This window comes from Myotis myotis, unplaced genomic scaffold, assembly GCF_014108235.1.
Source record: "Myotis myotis isolate mMyoMyo1 unplaced genomic scaffold, mMyoMyo1.p scaffold_m19_p_15, whole genome shotgun sequence".
Taxonomy (NCBI): Eukaryota; Metazoa; Chordata; class Mammalia; order Chiroptera; family Vespertilionidae; genus Myotis; species Myotis myotis.
In genome coordinates this window covers 43,230,713-43,244,823 of record NW_023416319.1, presented here as the reverse complement: position 1 = coordinate 43,244,823, position 14,111 = coordinate 43,230,713, and the positions used below count along the sequence as shown (strand labels likewise).

At 41.5% G+C, this 14,111-nt stretch overlaps 1 protein-coding gene across 7 annotated transcripts in view; it reads left to right on the top strand.

Moving 5' to 3' along the window:
* The first annotated feature begins 552 nt into the window (after positions 1-552).
* The window catches only part of P4HA1 (prolyl 4-hydroxylase subunit alpha 1), a 77,475-nt gene continuing 63,916 nt past the window's right edge, over positions 553-14,111 (top strand). For 2 of the 7 annotated variants that reach the window (XR_004972232.1, XR_004972233.1), the window contains exon 1: positions 554-762. The gene's annotated coding sequence lies outside the window, so the exon portion shown is untranslated. Of the gene's footprint in view, positions 763-14,111 lie in introns of all 7 variants that reach the window. The other 5 variants (XR_004972234.1, XR_004972231.1, XM_036337058.1 and 2 more) reach the window with 5 other exon arrangements.

Sequence of the window (14,111 nt, the reverse complement as noted above, 5' to 3'; positions counted from 1 at the left end):
CCGTAGGGTGGTGAAGGCCCCGGCAGGCGGCGGGGGCGGGCTAGAAGGGGTCAATGAGGGGGAAAAAGGGGACATATGTAATACTTTCAACAATAAAGATTTCATTAAAAAAATAAATCTGTTTCTGGAGCACAGAGTCCATTACCAACTGATAAAATATAAAGGTGACGAGAGATTTGCACGACAGTAGAGGTGAAAGAGGGAGGTTAGTAAAGCAAAAAGGCTCAGGGCCAGGACAGCTGAGATGCCCAGGATCCACCAGAAGCTCGCTTTCTGCTTCATTTTCTACGCTTCTCTGTTCCTCTTCTCACGTTTGCGGTGTCTCCCTCCAGGTGATGTGAGGCTGATGCTGAAATGAAGGCAATAAAGAGCCCGATGAAAAGGAGCTGGGCCAGTTCGCGGTAACCACGGTGACGGTGGCGTGGCGAGAGCCTCGCGCAGGCGCGTTGCGTCCCGGCCCGCCGCCGGCCCCACCTCCGGCCGCAGATTCCACGAGCTCGTGGGCAGAGCGGGTGTGGGCCGCGGGAGTGGGCGGGGCGGGCGGCCCGTGGCGCCTGCGCGGTCGGCGGGCGCGGGTGTGCTCGCGCTCACGTAGAGGCTGCGGTCGCCTCCTCTCCCCGCGGCCGGCGCCTGGGGTTATAAAAGGCTTACGGGCTCCCTCTGCTGCCCAGTCGCGCCGCCAGCGGGCAGAGGACGGAGGCGGTGGCCCGCCCGGTGCCGGCAGCAGGGCACGGAGGAACGCGCTCGCGCCCCGCTTCCCAGGTGAGACGCGCCCCGGACCCTGGAGACAGAGGCCGAGGCCCTTGGGCAGCCGTGGTCCTTCTCCCCGGCCCCGGTGGCCCGGCCCCTGCCCCCTCCGGGGGGATGGTTTGGGGGGCGGGGGTCCCCAGTTTTCCGCGGCGGCCTCCGTCTCTTCTCTGGGGGCTCGGCCCCTCGCCCTGCGCCGCGCGCGGACCCCCGGCCGGCCCAGAGGCCCCTCTGCCCGCGTCGGTGCGCCCCTTCGCGCCTCCGACCCGGTGGGCGCCCCCGGGCGTTCGGGCTGCGGCAGCCTCAGTCCCCGCCCCGAGGACCAGAACTTTCTTGAATGTTTCTTCCCGGGAGGAATCACCCTGTTGATTTCCCGAGCTCCGCGCATACCTGGCCCTCCCGGCCGGCGGGGCGGATGGGGACGCGCGAGCGGGCGGGGGTTGGGGCCTTCAGGGCACAGCTGGTTCGCGTGTGGCCGTGGGGAGCAGAGGCTCTGCGGGCAAGTCCACCCTCCGGGAAGCCCGCGGGTCGCGGGAGAAGTCGGGGCTTCGCTCCCGGGCTGCGCGCAGCGGGGCGGCTGGGGCGGCGCGTTTCCGACGTGTGGGTGGAGGAAGTCGCTGTCAGCGCAGCCCCCCGTCGGAGGCTCGGCTCCTCCGTCCCTCTTTTCACCCAGGTTTCTGTAAAGGCACGTGAGCTCCTCGCAGAGTTAGCTGCCTTTAAAGCCACCGCATTCCATGGGTGTGTGAGAGCTTGGAGTTAGGGTGCACGAGTGGCCCCCAGGTCTATGCCTGAAGGGGGAGAAAGGATGGCACCGTAAATAGGAGACTATTTTCCGAAAGAATTGAATGTATTAATTACAATCCGGTGGTGTTTTTTTTGCGGTGGCAGGGGGGAGGTGGAGGGGGGCACAGAGGGGAAAAATAAAAAAAAAGTAAATAAGTAAAAAAAAATAAATACAATTCAGTTTTTATTTTTAAAAATTTTTAAAATTTCTTTATTAAGGTATTAAATATGTGTCCTTATCTCCCCATTGCCACACCCCTCCCCCCCTGCACACACACAATTCAGTTTTTAGACACTAAACCATCTTTTGCCATCGTGGGGGTGGATGGAGCAGACTTGGAGTTTTGCACTGTCTGCTTTAGAAAGGGATGAGTAAGAAGCTGGTTCTCCTTTTAGGAACTGATCTGAGAGGCGAGCTTGCCAGCTTAACTGTTTCTGGTTCCCCGGGAGCCTGGCTCTGACCCCCCCCCCCCCCCCCCCCCCCGCCATGCTCGCTAAGGGATGGAGTAGCCACTACGCGAGTGGGGGAGGGGGAAGGACGTGGCACCGTGTGCTTTCATCAACTTTTTGGCTTTTTTTTTTAAGGTTCTGGAAAGAAACCTATTTCCCCTTTTAGGTTTAGACGTGGTTTATGAATGAGGCTAGTCTTTTCCTAAAATAATCAAATGAAATATTCATTCCGCATAGCAGGAACACTGGAATTTAATTTATAAAACATTTCAAAGGGATTTTTTTCTGATCAAGTTTCTATGGAGAAAGTGGATACCTTAGCAGAAAATATTCAAGAAGCTGAAAGTGGACAATCTTGAATATGCTTAGCCTTGATTTGAAATTTAAATAGACACTTCATGATTTTTCTTTAACTTTGGTTTTAGCCTGAGTGTAATTTTGGAATTTTAATATGAACTTTAAATATTGGTTCTGTGGGAAACAGAGGTGTTATCACTTACCTTTAAAAGTTATGTAATTTTTTTTTTTTTTTTTTTTTTTTTGCTTTGGAACATTTAAATAGCTGATGGCAAATGTTTCTTATAAATTTAACATAGACTAACTGGAAAAAAGGACTACTTTGTCTTTTTTTTTTAGATGGCTAATGCTGTTTCCTTTGACCTCTTAAAATGAATTTTATTTTGAAGTACCGAAAGCCAGGGCTTTGGTAAACATGTAATTACAATAGCCACTTTGTGTCTTAGTAATAACTAAGGTAGTAAAATAGATGACAGATTGTATATAACTTTTAATTATCGCAGAATAATAATTATTTAGGCAGTGCAAAAGACTATTAAAAAAAGAGGTTTATATCAGCTAGGTAGTTCAGGTTGTTGCAGGTGAAGCTTGGCTTTTTGGTAAGGAGATGTTAACCTTTTCTAAAACTGCAGAGTGGGTTGTATACTGACAAGCAGTATCTTTCATAGGGCAATTAAGTTCAAACTCCTGCTTTTATTCCAGGGATGTAGTCTTTAAGCTTCTGAACCTTCATTTCTGTGAATGGAAAGTCTGATTTTACTTAGCAATTAATAATAAACGGATTTAATTACTCCTTTTATTTATATTTATTTTTTAATTATTTTTTTATGGTCTAAAGTTTTCCATAAGTCTCCACTTCCCCCAATTGACCGCCCCACCCCCCAGCCATTCCCACCTTGGGCAAGCCCCCACCGATTTTAATTACATTTGAAAAGTGTACCCGGTGAAATACATAGCAATTTTCAACTTCTTTTGAGGTCATGAATCCATTGAGAATCTAATAGGTGTGAACCCTGGGTCAAAAAATGTAAGTACAGACCTGGCCAGTGTGGTTCAGTGGTTAGCATGCCCACCCAAGCATAGAAGAGTCTTGGGTTTGATTTCTGGTCAAGGGCATGTATGTACTTGGGTTGCAGGTTTGATCCCTGCCCAGGTGCATGCGGGAGGCAATCAATTGATGTATCTCTCTCACATTGATGTTTCTCTTTCTCTTCCCTTCTCTTCCCCTCCCCCCCCTTATTCTCCCTCTCTTCCACTTTCTTTTTTTTTCTTTTAAATTTTATTTTGTTTACAGATAGTAGTACCTATGTCTCCTTTTTTCCCCACCTCATTGACCTTCCCCCAGCCTCCCCTACCCCCCATCACATGCCCTCACCCCCCGTCCCCCAGTGTCTTGTGTCCACTGGTTATACTAATATGTATGCATACAAGTCCTTCGGTTGATCTCTTACCCCGCCCTACCCCAACACTCCCCAGCCTTCCCGCTGTAATTTGACAGTCTGTTTCATGCTTCTCTGCCTCTGTATCTATCTTTTTGTTCATCAGGTTATAATGTTCTTTATTATCCATAAATGAGTGAGATCATGTGGTGTTTTTCTTTCACTTCCTGGCTTATTTCACTTAGCATATGCTCTCCAGTTCCATCCATGCTGTCAAATGGTAAGAATTCCTTCTTTTTTATAGCAGCATAGTATTCTATTGTGTAGATGTACCATAGTTTTCTAATCCACTCATCTGTTGATGGGCATTTAGGCTGTTTCCAAATCTTGGCTATTGTGAACTGTGCTGCTATGAACATAGGGGTCTTCCACTTTCTATAAAAAGCCAGGCTGGTGTGGCTCAGTGGTTGAGCATGGATCCATGAACCAAGAGGTCCCTGGTTGGATTCCCAGTCAGGGCACCTACACAGGTTGTATGCATGATCCTTAGTAGGGGGTGGGCAGGAGGCAGCTGATTGATGCTACTTCTCAGGGGTTTCTCTCTCTCTCCCTTCCTCTTTCTTTAAAAATCAATAAAAACAGATTTAAAAATATTAGCTTGGGTTTTATTATAAAGATTTAAAAAATTAATGGAAAAAATATCCTCGGGTGAGGATTAACAACAACAAAAATGCATATGTGGTATGGAAATACTGTGCATGTGCCCTGACTGGGATTGATCCACGACCTCCTGATCCTCAACCACTGGGCCATGCTGGCCGGGCTTAACTATATTTCTTGATACTAGCAAGAACAATGGAAAATTAAAATTTTAAAGTACCATTGCAGTATCACCCAAATCCATAAAATATTTAAGTATTGAAAAATATGTCCAAGATTTGTATACTGAAAATTATAAAATGCCAATGAATGAAACCAAAGAGTACCAACATAAATGGAGATATATATCATATTCATGGATTGGAAGACTCATTCTTGTTGAGATTTCCATTCTTTTCCAACTGATCTATAGATTCAATACAATTCTAGTCCAAATATCAGTAGGATTTCTTATAGAAACTGACAAGCTGAATCTAAAATTGATATAATAAAAAGAAAGTAGAAAAGGCAGAACAGTTTTGAAAAAGAAGAACGAAGTTGGAAAACTTACACTACCTGATTTCAACTTATTGTGTAGCTGCCAGTACTCAAGACAGTGTGGTATTGGAGAAAAGATAAACATACAGATTAATGGAACACAGTAGAGAATCCACACAAAAATCGTCAGTTTGTTTTTGGCAAAGGTATAAAGGCAGTTCAGTACAGAAAGGGTAGTATGGAATAATTGGATACTCATACAAAAAAAATCTGTTTTATTTGGGCACCTAGTATCCCCTATTAGACACTAGTCAGCCCCTGCCTAGGAATTTATTAAATGTTCAGACAAGTGACGCAAAGACACCAGTGGATATGAAATATGAAATAAAGTTTACTTGCACAATAAAGTGCAAAAGGATTCTTCAGGGACAATGGCATAGGTTTAGTCTAGAGTCTAGACTGAAGCAAGAGTGAAGCAGGGTGCTGGCTTTAGTTTTATTGTGGCTCAGAGGAGGGATCTGTTTGATGGTTCCCATGTGTGGGATTTATATGGGTTTAACTTCCCACCAACACAGAAGGAGTGAATGGCTGGGCTTTTTTATTGCTTTACCCAGATGTGGGTCAAAAGAGGGAGGGAAGCAGGATTTCAGAGCAGTCAGCACTCACACATAAAGTAGAATCTTTTCCTTTATTATAGCCTCAATGCAAAAAATACTTCATACTTTATGTCAAAACTAGTTACAAATGATTCATAGACCTCAAGGTAAGACATAAAGCTATAAAATATCTTGAAGAAAATATAGACAAAATCTTTTTCACCTTGGGTCAAGCAAAGATTTCTTAGATATGACACCAAAAGCATTATCTATAAACTAGTGGCCCGGTGCATGAAATTCGTGCACATTAAAAGGGGATTAATTAGAGGAAATATTTTGATATTGCTATTTGCCCTTTATTATAGAAGTATCAGAGATGAAAGAAAATTAGTAAAACGTATATGAAAATATTACTACTGTCAGAGTCTGGGGCGTGCTGCGGGATCCAGAGTCAAGTCCCTGCATACTGGTGGCGCCTCAAATCGTGTGAGACCCAGACCCAGCTGGCCCCACCCCAATTGGGTGAGACCCAGACCTGGCCGGCCCCACCCTTGTCAAGCCCGCTGGGCGGGGGGGCGCAGCCTCAGATCCCCTGGCCTGGTGCCGGGGGGGCGGGAGGGAGGGTGCAGCCTCAGGCCCCCCATCAAGCCCTGCCAGGTGGGGTGGGCACAGCCTCATGGCCCCCATCAAGCCCTGCTGGGCGGGGGTGCAGCCTCAGGTCCCCCGGCGCATGCTGGGCAGGGAGCGCAGCCTGAGGTGCCCCGGCCCAGTGCCGGGGCGGGGGTTGCGGCCTGAGGTCCCCTGTCAAGCCCCACAGGGGGTGGGGGGGCAGCCTCATGTCCCTGCTGATTGCTTGTTAAGGCTCGTTATGGGAACTCAGCCTCCGCTGTTTGCGCAGCCATCTTGACCATTATGGTGTGATGGTCAATTTGCATATTCCCTCTTTATTAGATAAGATGAATAAATTGATAAATTCAACTTTAGCCAAATTAACAACTTCTGGTTTTGGAAATAGTGCTATGAAAATGAAAGACAAGCTGCACACTGGTAGTAAATATTCCTCTTTCACATACCTGACAAAGGATTTATCTATAATAATAAAAAGCGTGATATGCTAATTGGACCGGACCTCCTTCTGGACGAAGTGGAGGCTGTGAGGGAAGCCCAGGTCCTGGGTGCCTGTTGGCGGCCAGAGGGAAGCCGGTGCCCACAGCTGGGGGAAGGAAGGCCTACTCTTGCACAAATTTCGTGCATCGGGCCTTTAGTATATAAAGAACTCACGCCCTAACTGGTTTGGCTCAGTGGATAGAGCGTCAGCCTGTGGACTAAAGGCTCCCGGGTTCAATTCTGGTCAAGAGCACGTACCTTGGTTGCAGGCTCCTCCCCAGCCTGGGCCCTGGTCAGGGCGTGTGCAGGAGGCAACCAATCGATGTGTTTCTCTCACATTGATGTTTTTGTTTTTCCCTCTCTAAAAGATCAATGGAAAAAAATCCTCAGGTGAGGATTAACAACAACAACAAAAAGAACTCAGAAAACTTAATAATTGGTAAACAGCCTAGTTAAAAATTTGGCAAAAAATGTAAGTACAAACTACCAAACAAGGTGTATGGACAGCAAATAAACACACCCAAAGATATTAAACATCATTAGTAATTTTGGAATTGCAAATTAAAACCAGAGCGAGATATCACCGTATACCTAGTGAGAAAATCAATAAATTAAAAAAGTGAAGGAAAAAAGGAAAAATGACAATATCAAATGCTAATGAGAATGTGAAGCAATTGGTACTTTCTTCCATTGCTGATGGCAATGCAGTGGTGGTGTGACTTTAGAAAAACACTTGGCAGTTCTTTATAAAGGTAAACAAACTTACACTTACCTATTAGCATGGTAATAGGTACAACTCAGCATTCCTATTCCTAAGTATTGACCCAGTGAAATGAGAATGTATGTTGATTTTTTTAAAACAGCTATATTGAGGTATAATTAAGATGCTATACACTTGACCTTTTATAGTGTACAATTCAATGGCTTTTAAAATACGCACAGGGTTGTGTAACCATCACAACAATTAATTTTAGAACATTTTTATCACTCCAAAATGAAAACCCATATTTATTAGCAATTACTCCTGTCCCCCTCCCCTAGGCAGCCACTAATCTACTTTTTATCTCTATAGATTTTTTCACTTAGCAAAATGTTTTAGTGGTTCATTTGTGTTGTGACATGTATCAACACTTCATTTCTTTTTACCAGTGCATAATAGTCCATTGTATGGATATATCATATTTTGTTTATCCATTCATCAACTGATGGGCATTTGGGTTGTTTTCATCTTTTTGACTATTATGAATAATTATGAACATTCATGTACAAATATTTGTATGGACATGAGTTTTAATTTCAGGTATAAATCTAGGAGTGGAATTGTGGAGTCATATGATAATTCCATGTTTAACTTAAAAATTTTTTTTTTATTGATTTCAGAGAGGAAGGGAGAGGGAGAGATAGATTAATGATGAGAGAGGATTATTGTTCGTCTGCCTTCTGCATGCCCCCTACTGGGGATCGAGCCTGCAACCCGGACATGTGCCTTTGACCAGAATGGAACTGGGATCCTTCAGTCCACAGGCCAATGCTCTATCTACTGAGCCAAACCAGCTAGGGCTGTGTTTAACTTTTTTGAGGAACTGAAAAACTTTTCCAAAGTAGCTATACCATTTTACATGCCTACCAGCAATGTATGAGTGTCAGTTTCTCCACATCCTCATCAACTTTTTTCCCCTCATTATAGTTATCCTAGGGCAGTGATGGCGAACCTAGGACACGTGTGTCAGAGGTGACACGTGAACTCATTTTTTTGTTTGGATTTTCTTTGTTAAATGGCATTTAAATATATAAAATAAATATCAAAAATATAAATCTTTGTTTTACTATCATTGCAAATATCAAAAAATTTCTGTATGTGACATGGAACCAGAGTTAAGTTAGAGTTTTTCAAAATGCTGACATGCCGAGCTCAAAAGGTTCGCTATCACTGTCCTAGGGGCTTGTGAAGTGATATCCTTTGTGGTATTGATTTGCAGTCCCATGAAATGATGTTGAGTGTTTTTTTTCATGTATTTATTGGCCTTTTATATATCTTCTTTGGAGAAATGTCTCTTCAAGTCCTTTTCCCATTTAAGCCCTGGCCGGGTGGTTCAGTTGGTTAGAGCATTGTTGATCCCTGGTCAGGGCACATACAAGAATCAGTGAATGCATAAATAAGTGGAACAACAAATTGGTATTTCTCTCTCCTTTCCTCTCTCTCTGAAAAATAAGTAAATAAAAAATCCTTTTCCCATTTTAAAATTGGATTATTTTTATTGTTCTAAGAATTTTATATGTATTCCAGGCCCTAAAGGTCTATTAGAAATATGATTTGCAAATTTTTTCCATATCCTGTGGATTGACTTTTACTTTTCTTGAAGGACAAAAGTTTTAAATTTGCGCTTTAGGTGTCATGTCTAAGAAACTTACCTGGGCATTATATCCGGTTGCTTAATCAAGGTTATGAGTGTCTATACCTTTTTCCCCCTAAGAGGCTTATAGTTTTAAACTTCAAAGTAGTCTTTAATCCATTTTGAGTTAAACATTTTAGGATCAATTTAAATTTTCTTAAGTTTATTCTCAGGTAATTATGTATTTATTGGTATTACAAATGAGGTAGCTTTTTTTTTTTTTAAGTACATATTTTATTGATTTTTTACAGAGAGGAAGGGAGAGGGATAGAGAGTTAGAAATATCGATGAGAGAGAAACATCGACCAGCTGCCTCCTGCACACTTCCTACTGGGGATTTGCCCGCAATCAAGGTACATGCCCTTGACCAGAATGGAACCCGGGACCCTTCAGTCCGCAGGCCGACGCTCTATCCTCTGAGCCAAACTGGTTAGGGCATGAGGTAGCTTTTTATTGCTTTCTGTGATTGGTTATTATTTGTATAAAAACATTCTTTTCTAAAGGGAATGCCACTTTTTTCAAATGATTATTTTTTTAAGTAATATAACTTGCTTTAAAAATTCAGTCTTTAATGATGTTTTATTGAAAACTACTTTGGGAATAGTTGGACTTCACTTCATACTCCTTACTGAAGCTTAAAAAATCTAAAATATATATTGTACAAAATTTTACTTTTCATTTGTGCCCTTAGGGTGGTGAAGACACTGAAGTTCTTTTATCGGGACTTCTTTGTAAATCAAAATAGATAAAATTTGTTTTGGAGCAAAAGGGACTGGTGGTGGTATCATGCCAACTAGTAGAGCTGTGGAGTTAATCATTTGGATTTTGTGAACTCCGTCCATGATTCGAATTTGTTCACTTTAGTGCTACTTTGACTTTGATTTTTAGCTCATTTATTTATTTATAGAAATAGTCTATTAACAATATGTTTATTAAAGAAAAGGCAGAAATTGAGTGAAGAGAAGTGATTATGAACCCATTTCTCAGACATTGTTAATATTTTTGGAGTTCTCGTAATTGCTGTATATAGTTTTAAAGTTTTTATGTATATATCTAAATATGTTCTTTAAACTTAGAAATCAGGCTTTAAAACTTTCCATAAATATATTTAGCAATCTCCAAATTAGAAAACAAACCTAGTTTTACAAGTTTATATCTCTAAAGGATTGCTGCTTTTTATATTACTGCTTTTTAAATACTTAACCAGTGTTTAGATAGTCATGTTATGAAATACAGTTTCATTAATACAACCAAGAGAAGATACTGCAAATTCTTTCTTAAAATGAGAAATATATATGTTAACATTATATATATGTATAATTTTATGTTGTTTTCCTTCTTCCCTTCCACTGTCTCTGTCCACTCTCTTTTCCCACATGAATTCCTAAACGATAAAGAGCCTGACCTGTCTGCTAATAGACTGGGCTACTTGTTTCTTCTCACTTAGCCCTGGTTTGAGGTTGTGTGGGCTTCCCACCATTCTCCAAGCCTTTTCTTAACCAGCGTGCCTCGAGATGCTCTTGGCAACAAGTCCAGCTATTGAGCTCTTGCCCCACATTCAGAAATAACATTTCTTAAGTGTCTTCTATGTGCCAGGTATCATCCTAGGTACTTCTAAATTACAGTTGTTTTTTTGGTTACTTGCTGGTGGTCAAATTGGACCTCACATTTTGATAACCTTACCTTTACGCTTACTATGCTATGCTTCCTGTCTGATAAAGGTGGACATTCCTGATGAATCTTACTAATTTGGGATTCTTCATAACACTTGTAATTTTTTTGTATTCTCTATCCTGGGAACAGTAATCCTGACCTTTTTCCTACATTGGGGAATTCATTCATTCCTTCCTTCCTTCCTCCCTCCCTCCCTCTCTTCTTTCCTTCCTTCCTTCCTTTATGCCTGTGAGGCAGTTCTGTTTATTGTTGAGGACTAAGAAACAAAGTCTAGAGATGCCCTGTATAAGTGGTGATGAGCTACTGAAGAGGGGTAGAGTGGAGAGGAGACACAATAACTCACACCATTATTCTGAGTGAGCACCAGCTCTTCATTCTAACACTGAACCAAGGAGAGACAGCTACCCTTTTCACTAAGGCTGCAGGAGAACAGAAACCTCACTCAACTTATCAGTTCCTACAGGGCAGGCTAAGCAAGAGGTTATTATTTTAAGCTGATGCAAGAGGCTCCTTGTGGTCGGGTGGGAGCCACAATCCCGAGCACAGAGTGGATGCTGGAGGTGGTCCGTGGTTGCTGGTGGTGCTGGTTTTTAGGTCCTGGGCCTGATTCTCAGTGATAAGCTTTTCAGTCTAATACAGTTGGCCATTGTGGAGCCTTTCAGACACCATGGAGGCACCTGGAGAGTATTATGCTGAGTGAAATAAGCCAGTCAGAGAAAGAAGTATCACAGGATCTCAATTATAGGAGGAATCGAATGAACAAAAAAACCGGTGAACAAAACAGATCCAGAGACATAGAAACATGGAAGAGACTGACCAAATGGGTGCATTTCTAACTAACGTTTTGAAATAATTGGTCGTTGTTGACCCATGCACTAAGAAGTGGCTAGTTTGATTCCTGGTCAGGGCACATGCCAGGGTTGCGGGCTCGATCCCCAGTAGGGAGCATGTAGGAGGCAGCCGATCAATGAGTCTCTTTCATCATTGATGTTTCTCTCTCTCACTCCCATTCTTCCTCTCTTTCTCTAAAATAAATAAACATATTTTTAAAGTGTTCAAAATAGTGGAGAAGTATATTATATAGTTTAAAAGTCAGCGAAGAATGGCACCATTTTAATAATAATAAAGATTAATTTCTTTCTCAAATCTTCCTCATTAGCCAACATTTATTTGTAAAATGTTTCTGGTGTAGGGGAGCTTGACTTTCATAGTTGAAACAAAAACTTTAAATATTGAGTTTTAACTTCAATTGTGAATTCAAATTTCAATTTAAATCTTTAATAGATTAAAATCACATTTATTCTTTTTTAAAAAATGTATTTTTATTGATTTCAGAAAGGAAAGAAGATAGAGAGAGAGAGAAACATCAGTGATGAGAGAGAATCATTGATTGGCTGCCTCCTGCACGCCCCACACTGGAGATCGAACCTGCATCCCGTGTCCTGACCTGGAATCAAACCGTGACCTCCTGGTTCATAGGTCGATGCTCAACCACTGAGCCACTCCAACCTGGCCCACATTTATTCTTAAACTCTGTATCTGTGGTATAGAAGGAGTAGCATTTATTGGCTCTCAACAATTAAGCAAAAAGAATTAAAATATCATTGAAAAGAATACTGCTTTCTGGTGATAGGGAAGAGAGAGGAATAAAAACATAAGTATTATTTATTTTGCAGTTGAAATATTAACTACAGGGTTGATGAGAGAAACTATATTAATTAGGACTCTAGGTTAAACAGGAACCTAAGTCATATTAGCACGTTGTGGAATTTATTTAAATATTGTGGGGATAGGGAGCTGTCTCAGCAACCAGAGGTCAGGGGTGTGATTAGACTTCAAGAATAACAGGGACATCACAGTGTTTTCCTCTGTCTCTCATCTGTCTTCCTCTCTGCATATCTGCTTCATTTTTAATCTTTTTAGATATGCTCTGTTCACTTTTTGACCTATATGTCAAAACGTGGTCCCTGACTTCTCCTGTGCTTTATATAGTTCAGGCATTGAGAGAGAGAGAGAGAGAGAGAGAGAGAGAGAGAGAGAGCGAGAGAGAGCCCCCCCCCCCCCATTTCTTTCTGTTTCATTTTCAGAATTTCTGTAAGGAACTTTGGCTAGCTATTTGGTAAGGGGAAGTGTTATGCTATATAAAACGACTGTTGAAATTTAGGGATGAATTAAAGATGGAATGGGGCAGTAAAAATGTCAGAAAGGGGCGTTTTCCATAAGGAAGGGAGTAGGGGTGTTATATGGTAAAAAGCAGAGGTATTTTTGAAGTTATCTTTAGGTTTTTTCTCTGACAGGAAAGGAAAGGGCAGTTTTGAACTTTGGAGGAACCTCCAAAATACAGCTTGTGCAGCACTTTCAGTTAAGGACAATATCTTGATTTAAAGCTTCTTTCTAACCGAAGCTTGAAATGCTGTTCAATTGGGATTATGCCAATGACTGGGTTCACTGCTCAAGTACAGAAAGCTGTGGGAAAGAGGCGAGCATGATTTTTGATAGAAAAGTTGGTTATACCATTAAAGTACTTGTCCATCAGATTGTAAGTACTAAAGATGTAACTCACTCTCTTTGGGATCAGAAATATGACTGGAATTCAGGGAATTAAGTTAAAACAAATGGCAATTTGCAGAGGGATTATTGGGAAGAACAGGAATATGACTAAGTAATCACTCTTAGTCGTCTTGGAAAATCCATCCTGCTTTTATGAAAGAGACATGCCACATTTTTTTTTTTTTTGATATATACCACATTGTATTGGCCTGATTTAAAAGCCTGAATTATGTTTTTTATGCATTGGTCATAACAACTGTCAAAAAGATTAAAGTCTAACACAGATGTCAGGAAGACCAACAGTTGAATATGGGCTATCTATAGGAAAAACAAACTTAAAGCTGGAATCCTCCAAAAGCAGGGTTGGAACAGTTGTGGGAGGTATGTTAAGAGTTGGAAGGAGCCTTGTGGAAAATTTTTAGTGTCAGAAAGTTTAGATTAGAATATCAAGCATTCTTTAGTCTGCTTTATTAATTTTTGAATGATTTGTTTGGGAAAGACAAACTTTTAGAAATGTTGTAATGTTTTTCTTGGAAGAAAAATGTTAGACTGAAAGGCTAATAGAATTATTTGCTGGATGCCCTGTTCTAGTAATTCATTGAATAACTTGTACAATTCAGTGAATTCTGACAACTCAAAGTTGTAAATATTTATAATGTAATGGAACTGTTTTAAAATCTGCTCCCAGGCTTATTGACCTTTGAGTGTATGGGGACTAGACTTTCCTGGAAGAAAGACCCTAGGAGAGATTTGGATTAATAATACACTTTTTTAATTTATTTTTATCCAGGCTCACCTGAGAATATGTTTCCCAGGAATATTTTTTTTCCATATCATCTTACCCCCTAACAGTTTTTAAAACATTAATATTCATGCATACCAAACGTTATATGTAATATGCATGTATGTTATAAAAATTAGATAATAAACACCCATGAACTTACTATTTGGCTGAGTACTAAATATTATCCATACCAGCAGTCGCCAACCGGTGGTCC